Consider the following 16,492-nt stretch of genomic DNA (forward strand, 5'->3'; position numbering starts at 1 on the left):
CCACGATTCTATGTAGACCAAATTAAGAAAATGTTAAATGGGGTATGGAGCAGTGCATAATCCTTGCTACGAGTGAGTCAGTTTTGGCCTTAAGATACAACGGTTTCATGCTCCAGTCATGTCCTGGAAAAGAAGTTCTAATTCTAACTACTTAAACTAAAATAATGAGTGTAGTTTTATTGCTATCATAGGTGAATCTAGGATCCGAAGAAACGTTTACATGAAAAGCAACACATCTCTACTTCTCTCCTGGATGGACATGAAACAGATGGGTAACAGGCTGGTGACCCTTAGCCTTCGATGGTGTGAGGTCAGGTGGGGAGGTGGGGAGGATTTGCTCCAGGCTGCACTCCCCATGGCAGCCCTGACCACATAACCCCTGTCGGTAGAATGGCCACAGCACAGTACTTAAGCTTAGAGATACACAACCTGTCTTTCAATCTTAATCATCTCTGTGTCCTTTTCACCAGTTACTCCCTTTCTCCAAATTTCAGTTTCTTTCTTTGTAAGTAGGTAATTAAAATTGCTTTTCTGTGGGGATTAAATGAGATGATAGGTGTCAAGTGTCTGACACACAGGGAGTGTCGGAGAAACACGCTAATGTTATTATTGTCATCTATTTATTTTACTTACTTACCTTGAAACTAAATGAAAAGTTAATTTGAGCACTTTACGAAAAAGTCCCTGCATGAACTCAAGCTATCACTGGTGATAGAATTATTTTTCCTTCTCAAATTAAAACTTTTCAAAACACCAGTGAGAGGAGAGATTATCTATAAAGACTTGAAACCTTAAGTTTTTATTTTCGGCATGTCTTGGGCCTGCTTACTTTTTCTGTTTTTTTTTTTTTAATATGTTATGAGCATTACAGAATTGGAAAAATGATTAACAGCCTAAAAAAATATAGGCTTTATAAATCCACTTAGCTTGAGAATGACTTTCTGGGGCAACTGGCCTTTCCAAAATAAATTTGCGAACTGCATCCTTATAAAAAAAAATTGGAATTTGGCGAGGCAAAAGAATTTGGGCCGTATCAGCTTGTCATTCCAAATTTAAAAATATTTAGTCTTACTTCAAGATAAATAGCAACAATTGAACTTAAGCCACCAAGAAAAATAAACATACAACTTCTTGAAAATGTACAAATAACTAGATGGTTTAAAAAATGTTATCAGGACTGTCTTTACCGCTAACAAGGTCTAAATGAAGCCGTGGCCATAGATAATGTTTGTCTCTTGCGTCGTGACTGTCCTGACAGGGGGCTGCCTAGTCGGGGGATAGATGAAGCTCAGCATTCACACGCCTTGGGAGCCAGGATGGAGAGACTCCAGCTGTCTGCCAACAAGAACCTGGCAGATCTTTGGCAAGGTGGTTGACAAGTCCTACTCTGAGATATCGGGAAGGCTTGGGGAGAAGGTAAGATTGGAACTGAGTCTTAAAGAATGGTAGGACAAGATTATACTGTCCCCCTCCAGAGATAACAATGTTCTTTCCTTCCTCCTCTCCACCTTCTCCACAGACCCACTTGCTTAGAGGCGTGAGGGTTGGAACCCACAGACAATCATGGCAGATGGGTGATCATAGGAAAAATCAGCTTGACCCCTGAAAGCCCTGACTTGAGGGTAGTAAAAACCAGTATTGAGGGGGAGCCTGAGACTGATGATGATTTCCTGAGGTGACCTTGTCTTCCTCAGGTTACCTGATGAAGGGCAGAGCTCTGGAGTGAGCCTTGAATTTGAATCTCTCCATTGCCAGTTGTTACCTATGGCCCTGGGGCCACATGCATGCTGGTCTTTGACCGACGTCTTTCGCATTTGTAAAATAAGTATGTGAAAGTTGGATTATTGTGAGGCTAGGTGATTTATTATTATAATAATTATTGTTATTATTTTTTAGTCTGCAGTCAGCCAAGTACATTACCCTGATAGGTAGTTTTATTTATATACTAATATTTACTTTGAGTCTAGTTTCTTAATGAACTCAGCTAAAATCACAGGTGCCACAGACCTATGTCCTAGGATACCCTATTAAATCTAGGACACTTCTTTTGGAGTCAGAAATAAATTTTTAAAAAAATCTCAGGAACCTCTGTTACCAGTGTTTAGTTGGATAATCACTTCAAGGAATATCTGGGGTCATTTTGTTTACAGGAAATGGGTTTAAGAGAATGCTTTTAAGGACATATTTCTTTTCAGTTTGTTATAACTTTTTGGTACTCAGTACCCAGAGTTTTCCATATTAAGATTTATTCTCTCTAAAAGCATTAGTAAGTACAGAATTAAACCATCGGGTAATAATTTAAATGATTGCGATGAAAAATGTGACATTTTTTAAAATCCAAATTTCTAATAATTTCCTGTTGTTTTAAAACTCGTAATACTTTTCGAGTTATAATAATCAAACTGGAATTTTAGTTCTAACCACAAGTAACGATATCTCAAGCAGAAATTAGAGAACACAAAACAAAAATTTTGAAAAGAGTCTGAGTTATTGTCAGAGTGGCAAAAACTGTGAAAAAATAAAAATCTCCATCACTTGGCTGTTTTGACATATTTTCTCCTGCTGATAACACAAATATGAAAGAATTGACTGGATATGTCTGATCTCATACAGACAATTAACTAACTTAACAGAACAGCTACTTGCCTTACATCTATGGACCCCTGGATTGAGCAAACAAAACTTAATCTAAAATAAGAAGAACCAGGGGCTCCTGGGTGGCTCAGTCAGTTGAGCATCTGCCTTCAGTTCAGGTCATGATCCCAGGGTCCTGGGATCAAGCTCCGTGTCTCAGGCTCTTTGCTCAGCAAGAAGCCCGCTTCTCCCTTTCCCTCTCCCCACCTCCCGCTCGTGCTCTCTCTCACTATCTCTCTCTCTCTCAGATAAATAAATAAAATCTTAAAAAAAAAAAACCAAAAAGAAGAACCAGATTATACTTTATGCCTTTTTCCCTTTATAATATTCAAGAATGTTGTGGTAATAGTTGTTGTAGCTATTTTCATTGACAAACTTGAGATTGTTCTGGTAACTGGTCCAGCTCCTGACTTCAGAGTGAAACACGTGGCACAAACTGGGAGGATCATATTCCCCATTCCCTGAAACCAGAGTGGCTGGCACAGAGTGCGGCATGTGGCCCACGCTGGACCGATCAGAATTCTTTCCTGGGGTTTGTTTTGCTGCAACTAGCAGAGCATACAGGTCTTTCTTCCTGGGTTGATAAAGATATGACGCCATGACTCAGGATGTGCAGTAAAGGGCTAACCTTGCCTACAGAAAGGTTAGCCCATTTGACCCCAGCTCCAAGGAGGCAATCTCGAAACCCTTGGAGTGTCCTGATTGATAAGAGTGTCTTTGTTTACCTAAAGGTCTTGAGCCAGGACAGATATTCTATGCTAACAATGTAATTTTTGGTGGAAGGCCTTGGGCCATGTGGGCCAAGCTCTAGAGGGGTTAGAGACTAAGATGATTGACGTGAGTGATCAGCCTGTCTACATAGCCAACTCCTAATAAAAACTCTGGATAACGAAGCTTGGGTGAGCAGTATTATGTACATGTTGCTACATATTGTCACTAAGAGTAATCTGTGCTCTCCAATCACGCCATTCCGCGGGGACAGAACAACTGGAAACTCCGTGCCTAGTATGTGTTGGTTCTCACCCTATGCGCCTCTTAATCTATATCCTTTCTCTGTGATAAACTATAACCACGAGTATAATGACTTTCCTCAGTCCTGTGAGCCCTCTACTAGTGAATTATTGAAACTGAGGGTGGTCTTGGGGAACCTCTCTGACATTATATGGGACATCTGTGTTCTCCATCACTGGAGAAAGTTCTCCACTATCCCGGTGAAAGGCTCAGAGAGAGAAGCAGAGATGAGACATATGATAGACGAATGGAAGAGACGAGAATGAGAGAAAAAACTAATGTGTGTCTGGTTCTAATTCTTGAGACACTTCAAGGTGCCTTAATCATTTAGTTATTTCTTTGAATCTGTGGAATACCCCAGTATATTTCCAGGAATCCAGTCTCTCTCTCTCTTTTTCTCATTTTCCTTCAAAGAGTTTATACTGCATTCTTGAAAGTTTTTAAATTACTCTATCATTTTCCAATTTCAGTTATATTTAGCTAAAACTATGTCATTTTCCATCCTTAGAGAAGTGAGTGTGATTAGTAGTAAAGTCCAAACAAAATAAAGCCTTGTAAATATTTTTGGACCTGTCAACAAAGTTATTGAAAAATATACTCATTTCGAGCAAATTAATCTAGAAATGTGTACATTACTTTGATAGGCCTCTTGAACCCTCAAGTTATTTCTGAGATGCTGTTAGAATAAGAGATTTGAAAACAGAACTTAGTATATAGTATGCTAGTTTCATACTTTTTGTGAGAATTTTCTAATAGATAATTTTCCGCATTTTGAGCTCTCAGCATTGCTTTTATGAAATAAGAGATAGAGTTTCATTTGTCTAGGGATCTTAAGCTAGACATCAGTGATGATGCTCAAAAGAGACTATTCTAAACCCAAAGAGACTGTTTTTATAGAAAATGTTACATTCTTCCACAACTAAATCCCAAATATTAGCCCACAGAAGAGCAATTAGCAAATATGTCATCTATAAAAAGTATGAACATTTAGACATTTATATTGTTACTATTTATCATTCCATTGATGGACAATGGACCACATTCATTTTGTGCCTGATACCAGGCCAGGAACGATAATTGAATTTCCGCAAGTATTATCAGCATTCCTTGAGCTTTATGGAAACAAAAGGAACTTTCTTAATTTGATAAATTTATCTACAAACACTTCAAAGAAAAATAATGTTTGATGAGAAAGTATCAGGAATATTCCCTTCAAAGTGCAGAATAAGACAATGAGGTTCCTTATTACTGTCTCTAGATCCTAGACAGCACATTATACAAGTAAAAGAAATATGAACCATATTACTGCAATGAAAAATTACCATGATTACAGGCAGTTTCAGTTTTTTGAGAGTGTAAAAAATTTTGGAAACTTGACCGGCACAAGGTCAAAATTCAAATATCAATACATGTATTTAATTGTGTGGTTAAATACCAGCATGACCCATCAGAAAATACAATCTTTCAAGGATTCCATGCCCAATACCCACCAGGTATCGAAGAATAAATCTAAGAAATGGATGATCTGAGTGGAGATTATTGTACAATAGTATTGAAAGGACACAGAAAAGGACTTACATAGGTGGAGATATATTACATAGATGAGAAGATTTATTTTCCTAAAGAGATCAATTATACCAAAACTAATCTAAAATTTTCATTAAAATCTCAACCCCCCCCCCACACACAGAGCTAGTCAGTTCATATGGTACTAGTTCTTGCATCTTAAAGAGTCAGGGCCCAAAACAGCCCAGGTGATTAAGAGAAAGAATAATAAGCAACACACACCTAGTTAGGGATGCACTTATTTTAAAGCGATCATACTCAAAGTAGTGTTCTGGTGGTAAGCTGAAGGTCTCTGAAACAGACCCACATAGACATGGGGAGTGGATAAGAGGTGGTCTTGCACACCAAAGGGGAGAGGACAGGCTTGCCTGTGAAAGGAAACAGATAAAGATGTACATAGACAAAAATTAACTTCAGCTGTTCAAATCAGGAAGCAAAGCTTTAAGATTCTTTTATTTAAAGATTTTATTTATTTATTTGACAGTGAGAGAGAGAGAGCACAAGCAGGGAGAGCAGCAGGCAGAGGGAGAGGGAGAAGCAGACTCCCCGCTGAGCAGGGAGCCCCAAGCCGGGCTTGATCCCAGGACCCTGGGATCATGACCTGAGCCCAACGCAGACAGAACCACCCAGGCACCCCGAAATTCTTAGACAAAAATGAAAGAATATATTTATGATGCCATGAGAGGAAATGTTTTAAACATGAAAAGTGCAAATCTGAAGAAGATTAACGAATTAGATTAGATTAAATTAAAATTCTTCTATGAAAACTCTTCTCTTTGTTTATGGACACCCCATAATATTTTTAAAACCCTACATTCTAAGATTATAGATTTTAATACTTATAATTCCTATTAAGGGCATATTAAAAAGTCTTCCAAATTAATCAAAGATAAGTAGTCCCTAGAAACCTGAGCAAAGGATATGAACGTCAGTCATGAAATAGGGTGCCTGACTCAATAAGAAACATTTGGAAGAAATGCATCCCTTCCCCTTGCTCTGTGATGAGGGGAATACAGATTAAAATGACAAAGACAGATTGTTTCAAACTCAGCAGATTGGCAAAAAAGAAAAAAAAAAGGAACCTGAAAACACCAAATATTGGAGAAAATGTGAGGAAAAGGGAGGTTTTTTTCTTTCTTTGTTTTTTTTTCTTTTTAGATTTTATTTATTTATTTGAGAGACAGGGAAAGCAAGAGAGATCACAAAGGGTAAGGGAGAAGGAGACTCCCCGTTGAGCAGGGAGCTGAAGGCGGGACTCGATCCCAGGACCCTGGGATCATGACCTGAGCCGAAGGCAGATGCTTTTTTTTTTTTTAATGTTTTTTTATTATATTATGTTAGTCACCATACAGTACATCCCTGGTTTCTGATGAAAAGTTCGATGATTCATTAGTTGCGTATAACACCCAGTGCACCATGCAATACGTGCCCTCCTTACTACCCATCACCAGTCTATCCCATTCCCCCACCCCCCTCCCCTCTGAAGTCCTCAGTTTGTTTCTCAGAGTCCATAGTCTCTCATGCTTCATTCCCCCTTCTGATTACCCCCCCTTTCTTTATCCCTTTCTTCCCCTATCTTCCTAGTTCTTATGTTCCATAGATGAGAGAAATCATATGATAATTGTCTTTCTCTCCTTGACTTATTTCACTTAGCATTATCTCCTCCAGTGCCGTCCATGTTGCAGCAAATGTTGAGAACTCGTTCTTTCTGATAGCTGAGTAATATTCCATTGTATATATGGACCACAACTTCTTAATCCAGTCACCTGTTGAAGGGCATCTCGCTTCCTTCCACGATTTAGCTATTGTGGACAATGCTGCTATGAACATTGGGGTGCATATGGCCCTTCTCTTCACTACATTTGTATCATTGGGGTAAATACCCAGTAGTGCAATGGCTGGGTCATAGGGTAGCTCAATTTTTAACTTTTTAAGGGACTTCCACACTGTTTTCCAGAGTGGCTGTACCAATTTGCATTCCCACCAACAATGTAGGAGGGATCCCCCTTCTCCACATCCTCTCCAGCAATTGTTGTTTCTTGCCTTGTCAATTTTTGCCCTTCTAACTGGCGTAAGGTGGTATCTTAGTGTGGTTTTGATTTGAATTTCCCTGATGGCTAATGATTTTGAACATTTTTTCATGTGTCTGGTAGCCATTTGTATGTCTTCATTGGAAAAGTGTCTGTTCATATCTTCTGCCCATTTTATGATTTGTTTATTTGTTTCTCGTGTATTGAGTTTGAGAAGTTCTTTATAGATCTTGGATACCAGTCTTTTATCTGTAGCATCATTTGCAAATATATTCTCCCATTCCGTGGGCTGCCTCTTAGTTTTTTTGACTGTTTCCTTGGCTGTGCAGAAGCTTTTGATCTTGATGAAGTCCCACAAGTTCATTTTATCTTTTGTTTCTCTGACCTTTGGAGATGTGTCATGAAAAAGGTTGCTTTGGCCGATGTCGTAGAGATTGCTGCCTATGTTCTCCTCTAGGATTTTGATGGATTCCTGTCTCACATCGAGGTCTTTCATCCATTTGGAGTTTATCTTTGTGTATGGTGTGAGAGAGTGGTCAAGTTTCATTCTTTTGCATTCAGCTGTCCAATTTTCCCAGCACCATTTATTGAAGAGACTGTCTTTTTTCCACTGGATGTTTTTTCCTGCTTTATCAAAGATTAGTTGCCCAAAGAGCCCAGGGTTCATTTCTGGGTTCTCTATTCTGTTCCATTGGTCTATGTGTCTGATTTTGTGCCAGTACCATGCTGTCTTTGTGATCACAGCTTTGTAGTACAGCTCGAAATCCGGCATTGTGATGCCCCCAGCTTTGTTTTTCCTTTTCAACAGTTCCTTGGTGATTCGGGGCCTTTTCTGGTTCCATACAAATTTAAGGACTATTTGTTCCAGTTCTTTGAAAAATGTCATCGGTATTTTGATCGGGATAGCATTGAAAGTGTAGATTACTCTGGGTAGCATGGACATTTTAACTATGTTAATTCTTCCGACCCATGAGCATGGGATATTTTTCCATCTTTTTGTGTCTTCCTCAATGTCTTTCAAGAGTGATTTATAGTTTCTAGAATATGGATCCTTTATGTCTCTGGTTAAGTTAATTCCAAGGAAACGTATGGTTTTGGTGCTATTGTAAATGGGATGGATTCCCTAATTTCTCTTTCTTCAGTCTCATTATTCGTGTATAGAAATGCAACTGATTTCTGAGCATTGATTTTGTATCCCGCCACATTACTGAATTGCTCTATAACTTCTAATACTTTGGGAGTGGATTCTTTTGGGTTTTCCATAGACAGTATCATGTCAGCTGTGAAGAGAGACATTTTGACTTCTTCTTTGCCAATTTGGAAACCTTTTATCCCTTTTTGTTGTCTGATTGCTGTTGCAAGGACTTCTAGTACTATGTTGAATAATAGTGGCGAGAGTGGGCATCCTTGTCGTGTTCCTGATCTTAAGGGAAAGGCTTCCAGCTTTTCCCCATTGAGAATGATATTTGCTGTAGGCTTTTCATAGATGGTTTTTATGAGATTGAAGAATGTACCCTCTATCCCTACACTCTGAAGGGTTTTAATCAGGAAAGGATGCTGTATTTTGTCAAATGCTTTTTCTGCATCTATTCAGAGAATCATATGATTTTTGAATTTTTCTTTCCGGATAAAATCTAAGACACTGATAGATTTGTGAACGTTGAACCACCCTTGCATCCCAGGGATGAATCCCACTTGGTCATGATGGATACTCCTTTTAATGTACAGTTGGATTCTATTAGCCAGGATCCTGTTGAGGATTTTGGCGTCCATATTCATTAGGGAAATCGGTCTGTAATTCTCCTTTTTGAGGGGGTCTTTGCCTGGTTTGGGGATCAAGGTAATATTGGCCTCATAGAATGAGTTTGGCAGCTTTCCTTCTGTTTCTATTTTTTGAAATAGCTTTAGGAGAATAGGTATTATTTCTTCATTGAATGTTTGGTAGAATTCACCAGGAAAACCATCCGGTCCTTGAGTTTTGTTTTTTGGAAGGTTGTTTATCAATGTTTCAATCTCTTCATAATTAATTGGCTTGTTTAAAAAATCAATTTCTTCCTGTTTCAGCCTCGGTAGTTTATATACCAAGTTTATAAACTTGGTAGTTTATAGTTTATTCCTGTTTCTCTTGGTAGAGAAGGCCTCTATCTCTTCCAGATTGCTTAATTTATTGGCATAAAGCTGTTGATAAAAGTTTCTAATAATCCTTCCAATTTCATTGGTGTTGGTTTTGACCTCTCCTTTTTCATTCATGATTTTATTAATTTCGGTCCTTTCTCTATTCTTTTGGATAAGTCTTGCCAGTGGTCTGTCAATTTTATTGATTCTCTCAAAGAACCAGCTTCTAGTTCTGTTGATCTGCTCTACTGTACTCCTGGTTTCTAATTCATTGATTTCTGCTCTAATCTTGGTCAACTGCTTCCTCGTGCGTGGATTAGGCCTGTCCCTCTGTTGCTGTTTCAGCTTCTTGAGGTGAGAATATAAAAATTGCATTTTACACTTTTCTATTCTTTTGAGTGGGGCTTGGATGGCTATGTATTTCCCCCTTAGGACTGCCTTTGCAGTATCCCATAGGTTTTGGACCGTTGTGTTTTCATTCTCATTGGTCTCCATAAATTGTTTAAATTGATTTTTGATTTCCTGGTTTATCGAATCATTCCTGAGCAGGATGGTTCTTAGTCTCCAAGTGTTTGAGTTTCTTCCAAATTTTTCCTTGTGGTTGAGTTCCAATTTCAAAGCGTTGTGGTCTGAGAATATGCAGGGAATAATTTCAGTCTTTTGGTATCAGTTGAGACCTGTTTTGTGTCCCAGAACATGGTCTATTCTTGAGAATGTTCCATGGGCATTAGAATAGAATGAGTATTCTTTGGTTCTGGGGTGTAGTGTTCTATATATATCTATGAGGTCCAACTCATCGAATATGGCATTCAAAGCCCTTGTTTCTTTGTCGATTTTTTGCATGGGTGTTCTGTCTATTTCTGATAGTGGAGTGTTGAGGTCCCCTACTATTAATGTATTTTTATCTATATGTCTCTTTGTCTGGTTAAGCATTGGCTTGTGTATCTTGCTGCTCCCCTGTTGGGGGCATATATATTTATAATTGTCATATCCACTTGTTGGATACATCCTTTAAGAATAATATAGTGCCCTCTGTGTCTCTAACTATAGTCTTTAGTTTAAAATCCAATCTGTCTGATATGAGAATTGCTACCCCAGCTTTCTTTTGAGGTCCATTGACACGAAAGATGGTATTCTATCCCTTTACTTTCTGTCTGAATGTATCTTTAGGTTCAAAATGAGTCTCTTGTAGACAGCAAATGGATGGGTCATGTCTTTTTATCCAATCTGCAACCTTGTGGCACTTTATGGGAGCATTTAGGCCATTTACATTGAGACTGAATATTGAGAGATATGATTTTAATGATGCCATGTTGCCAGTAAAGTCTTTGTTTCTATCGATTGTGACTTTCTGTTCTGTATCACTCTTGGGCCTTTTTACCTTTATAGAACCCCCCTTAATATCTCCTGTAGGGCTGGTTTCGTGGTTACAAAATTGGTCAATGACTGGCGATTCTGGAAGGTCTTTATTTCTCCATCAATTCTGAATGACAGCCTTGCTGAATAAAGGATCCTTGGCTGCATGTTTTTCTCTGAAAGAGCTTTAAAAATGCCCCCCCCCCCAACCCTTTCACTCATTCCAGGTCTGTGTAGACAGGTCTGATGTAATTCTGATACCTTTGCCTTGGTACGTGAGAAATTTCTTTGTCCTGGCCGCTTTCAATACTGTATCCTTGGATCTAATATTTGTGAATTGCACTATGACGTGATGTGGCGTAGGTTTGTCGTGGTTGAGCTTGGGAGGGGTCCTCTCTGCTTCTTGGACATGAATGTTTGTTTCCCTCACTAGATTAGGGAAGTTTTCAGCTACAATTTGTTCAAATATCTCTTCTAGACCTCTGTTTTTCTCCACCCCCTCGGAGATGCCGATGATTCTGACATTAGAACGTTTCATTGAGTCAGTAATCTCCCGTAACCTACATTCTTGCACATGGATTTTTTTAAGTCCAGATTCCATTTTAGCTTTCTCTTCTACTAACCCATCCTCCAATTCGCTGATATGTTCTTCTGCCTCATTCACCCTGGCCATCAGAGCCTCTAGTTTTGACTGCATTTGGCTCATAGAATTTTTAATTTCTGCCAGATTCGCTCTTATTTCTGCCCTTAGAGATACTATATTCTCATTAACATTTTCGTTAATATTTTTTTCAAGTCTGCACATCATCTTGACCATCGTTACTCTGAATTCCATTTCTGATAATTTGGTTATATCCATATCCATTAGTTCTGTAGCAGAGGCCACAGACTCATTGTCTTTTCTTTGCTGGGGGGGATTTCTCCTTCTCATCATTCCGATGAGGAGAGGTTGTGGGGTTGTCCAGAGCCCAAATTAATGACTGGGACCCAGGCCGTGCGCCCTTGTTTTATAGGGATCTTAGGGATGTGGGCTTCTTGATTTTTCAGCCTACCTTCTGGGAGAGGGTCCTACCGCGCCGATACTCAGGCAACCCTGTTTGGGTAGAGTCTCTGTGTCCCCTGCGAGGGGGGATGGGGATGGGCACACTGTGAGCCGGTATTTCCAGGCTTTTGTTCTCTGGCGGCTTTCCCTGGCGGTTTGCTGTGCCTCTTCTGAGAGTCAGAGCAGCAGTGGCAGAATCTCAGCCTCTGTCTCAGAACAGAGGGATCGCGGACCATTCTCCACTGGGCCCCTCTGGCCACTTTAACTCCGTTTCTGTTGGTGCTGCTCAACCCTGCAGCATCCCGGGATGTGCACCCCACACCCGGCGTCCCAGCCCTCACTTCTAGGGCCAGCACGTCTCTGTCCTTAGTGTTTCTAACACCGCCAGCTGCCCCCGCATGGGCTCCCGGAGCTCCCGGTCTCAGTCTGGTTCCAGTGACCGCACCTGAGCTCCGTTTCAGTCTGGTGGCACGTGCACCCGGCTCACGGTCTCAGTCTGTTCTCTCGCGGATGCCGGTCCACGAGTCCACCCGCTCCCCCGTGCAGGTGGCTACCGCTTTCCGGCGTCCAAATGCGGCGGCTCCCTCCCCCTTCTGTTTATCTTCCGATATCTGTGCGCGGTTTCACGGCTCCCCGCTTCGTACCTCAATACTCAGCACTGGAGATGTTCATTTGTAGAGATCCAGATGTATCTTCCTGCGTCTCAGGCTGATTCCGTGGGTGTTCAGGCTGATCTGGTACCCATCCAGCTCGACTCAGGGGACCGGCTGAAAAAGGGGTCCCCTACTTCTCCGCCATCTTAACTCCCTCTCCGAAGGCAGATGCTTAACCGACTGAGCCACCCAGGTGCTGAAAAGGGAGTTTTCATATACTGTCGTAGGGGCTGTAAATTAGAACAATCACTGTGGAGAATAATTTTATAATAAATATCGAAGCAGAAGAATCTCATTCACTCTGACCAGCAATTCCATTTCCTGAAGTATTACGTTAGAGAAAGCAGCACCCTGTACATCATAGCTTATGACACTGAATAACTGGAAACTACCTGAAGATATGTCAACAGAGGAATTCATGAACACAGTTTATTCCCACAAGGAATGCTATATAGCAGTTACATTATGAAGTAGTTGTCCCAGTAGTTCATTCATTGACTATATCCTCCATTCTTGCACCCCTGGCCTCCTTCTGTGGGGATTTTCTTTATTTGTGGTTCCCTCTCTTTGGAACATTCTTTCTCCCAGATACCTTTATGCGTCATTCCTGTGCTTTACCTGGTTTTCTGCTCTCATGTTACCTCCTTGGAAGACCTTGTGTGAACACACTATACAACATCGCACCTCCCTGACCTGGATCAACCTTTGACCTCCTATAGTTGCACGGGGGCTTCTCTTTGCCCTACAAAAATAGATTCTGCTTCTGGGAGGGCATCTGTCACTCAGGGGACAGTGGGTTAGTATTCTTTGAAGCAATACATAGATACCAACTTAGATGTTTCTGGGCTCCTTCACGCAATTTAAGTGCCCCCTCACATTCATGTTTCCCTGTGGAAACAGACTGGGAAGATCTTCCTTCCTACTCCAGACCCTCTCCCAAAGCCCTGGATGAGCAGAAGCATGAGGGGCAAGAGGACAGCATGAGAAACCCTCCAGCCTCCTTGCTCCCTTGCAGGTTGCTTTCCTGGGACCTTCCACGAGGTGTTGTGCATGAGGACCAGGGACTCATCCAGGAATAAGAGAGAGAGAGAGCTGGCCGTGCCCTCTGAGAGCACTATGGAAGCATGAGCAAGAGAAAAAGAGCCTGTGCTCAGATCCCAGTGAACTTGTCTGCTTCTCCTTGAACTTTTTGCAATATCATCTATGCTGGAAATGATCATTTAAAGCCACAGTCTAGCATAATGTTTACATCCCGAGGGTTGGAATTGGAGTCATTAAGTCTTTCAAACAACAAGGTAATGTTCAACTACTGCTCTTCTAGGAGAGGGTGTCATTTAGCACACGGCAGGGTGCTGATGCGAGCTTGTATCCTGGGAACGTGGAAGGCTTGGTACCTCTTCTTTAACCTAGGGTTCACCTTGTCTTCCCTGGAGTAGCCTGAGAATGCCATCTCCTGAGTTTCTTAAGTTACATAGCTAAATTTTCTTTGAATTACTTGTGTTAATGGAAAGAATACAGGCTCCGGGATAAGGTAGACCCGGGTATGTGTTGTAGCCATAGTACTTCCTAGCCATGTGACCTTGGGCAAGTTGTTTCATTTCTCTTGATCTTCTTTCCCTTTCTTCAGCTAAGTGATGGAATTATAAAAACTCTCCTACCTCTGGGTTTAGGGGGTTGATACATAGAAATAGTACATGAAAGGCACCACCCCGGTCCAGTCTGGACAGGCAAAAAGCGTACTTTCTGGCATAGTTCCCATCCTACCTCTCTCTGTGGACGTATTAATTCTCCATCGTACAAATCACAGGCAATTACATTGAAATGAACGTTCTCTTCCACAAGCCCAGAGCTGGGAGGATTTTGTTTTTCCCCAGTTGGCTGAGTGAGGTAGAGGACAAAGAAAAGCAAGTGATGTTAATAACCTATACCGCTCACGTCTTCACGGCGATCTTGTAACCAGATAACTTTCTTCTTGCTGCATGTGTGAGCTAAATCTACCTAGTCAGCGAAGAAGTAAGAACGAAATGACATGGGAAGAAAGGCTGCCTCTGGATATGGAATATCCTTGCCCGGGAGAAACTTAAACAAAAATTAAAAACGTAAGTCTTCATTTTGAGGGATTTCTCTATAGCCGGTATTCAGAATCATACTGATAGAGCTCCATTACACATCAACCCGTCTAGAAACCCCTCATCCAACATGATCATCTAACAACTAAATGAAAGAACCCAGATGATCACTTCATTTTGATGAAGAAACCCACACTACTTAAAGATTAATTTGAAGTAAAGAGGAATGAGTTTTAACCCCCTTCCCCATGTTTCAGAGCCTCCGTATAAAGAATGGTCATTCTTTTCCCCTGTATTTTTCGACTGGCTGGGTTCTCTTTGCACCTGGAAGTCCCTCTGCTTGCTGTCTTACAGTGTTGTGGGGTTAGGTGTAGTGGGACCCGGATTCAAGTCATGGCTCTGACACTTCGTAGATGTATGACACCAGCTACCTTCCAGTGTTTAGGAAACTGAGCCCCGGGGAAGTTATGGCTGTCCTTGTCAGGGTCTCGAAGGATTAAACCAGATAATTTCTGAAAAACATCTGGGATACAGCAGGTGCTAAATAAATAAGATTTGCTCTGGTTACTGTTAATCATGCTCGTCTCTGCTCTTCTCTCAGGAAAAGCTTGGGGCGACCTGTCACCCTCTACCTCTCTATTTGTACTCAACAGGCTAAGGAAGGCAGCCAGCCTGATTCTGGTACCCGATGTCAAGAACTGCGAACGCTCGCAGATTTAGAGGTTTTAGCTGCATATTGGGTTTTTTTTTATGATTTTATTTATTTCTTTATTTGAGAGAGAGAGAGAGCAAACATGAATGGGGGGAGGGGCAAAGGGAGAGGGAGAAGGAGATGCCCCATGGAGCAGGGAGCCCGATGTGGGACTCGATCCCAGAAACCTGGGATCATGACCTGAGCGGAAGGCAGATGCTTAACCGGCTGAGCCACCCAGGCGCCCGCAACATACTGTTTTTTAAAACATTCTTGACGGGTACTTGGACATAGCTGCAGCTTGGTAAACAGGTTGGTTCACTTGTTTAATGCTCCAGTCTAGACTCCTGGTTACTGCCTTCTCATGTACTCCTGACTTTCAACTTGCTCCACTCCACTGTCATCCTTATATACACAGAATGTCCTCCTCGGTCTTCAGCCAATTCAGGTTCATTATCTGCAGATATTGAAATTCAACCTCCTCAAGACAGTTCTTTTATTTTTTTTTTAAGATTTTATTTATTCATTTGACAGAGAGAGACTGCCAGCGAGAGAGGGAACACAAGCAAGGGGAGTGAGAGAAGAAGAAGCAGCCTCCCAGCGGAGGAGCCTGATGTGGGGCTCGATCCCAGAACACCGGGATCACGCCCTGAGCCGAAGGCAGACACTAACGACTGAGCCACCCAGGCACCCCAAGACAGTTCTGCATGGTTCCGTCATCACTCCTGCGCATACCCTCTTCTAACCTTTATATAATCTTGGACTAGAACAGTGATTCTCTAGCTGGGGGTTATTTTGCTCCCCACCCAGGGGACATTTGGCAATATCTGAGGACAGTTCTGGCTGTCACAGCTAGGTGAGAGCAGTGCTAATGAAGAGGCCAGGGAACTTACTGCAAAGCACAGGACTGCCCCTGCTAACAAAGACTTAGCCAGCTTAAAATGTTAAAAGCCCTGATTTTGAGAAACTCAAAGGTAGGGTGACTACAGGCTTTTTCAATCAAAGTTGGACATTCTGGGTGCTCTTCACCATGAAGCTTAGATAACAGGTGTAACCTGGGACTTGGTATTGCAGGTATATGGGATCTGTGGTCCCCTATCTTGAGTTTGTTTTCTTTGGGATCGATCAGGTACTGTTTGTAAGTATCATTTTAATTTGCTTTCTTGACTTGCTGTTAAGCCTTTTTCACCAGTTAGACTCTGAGCTCCCCAAAGACAAGAGGTGTGGCCTCTGCATCTTTCCCTTCTCCTTCTAAGGCTTTATACAGAATCCCTACTTGATAAACCTTCTTGACTGACTGTGCTTATTTGTAATCTCTGCTCACA

General features: G+C 41.4%; 1 long non-coding RNA gene across 5 annotated transcripts in view; it reads left to right on the forward strand.

The window, feature by feature from the left end:
* Positions 1-911: 911 nt before the first annotated feature.
* LOC113263656 (uncharacterized) overlaps positions 912-16,492 on the forward strand; it is a 63,402-nt gene continuing 47,821 nt past the window's right edge. For 2 of the 5 annotated variants that reach the window (XR_007190439.2, XR_006410805.3), the window contains exon 1: positions 912-1,416. This is a non-coding gene — a long non-coding RNA (uncharacterized LOC113263656). The remainder of the gene's footprint in view (positions 1,417-16,492) is intronic. The other 3 variants (XR_007190435.2, XR_006410806.3, XR_006410804.3) reach the window with 2 other exon arrangements.

Source organism: Ursus arctos, unplaced genomic scaffold (genome assembly GCF_023065955.2).
Source record: "Ursus arctos isolate Adak ecotype North America unplaced genomic scaffold, UrsArc2.0 scaffold_28, whole genome shotgun sequence".
Classification (NCBI taxonomy): Eukaryota; Metazoa; Chordata; class Mammalia; order Carnivora; family Ursidae; genus Ursus; species Ursus arctos.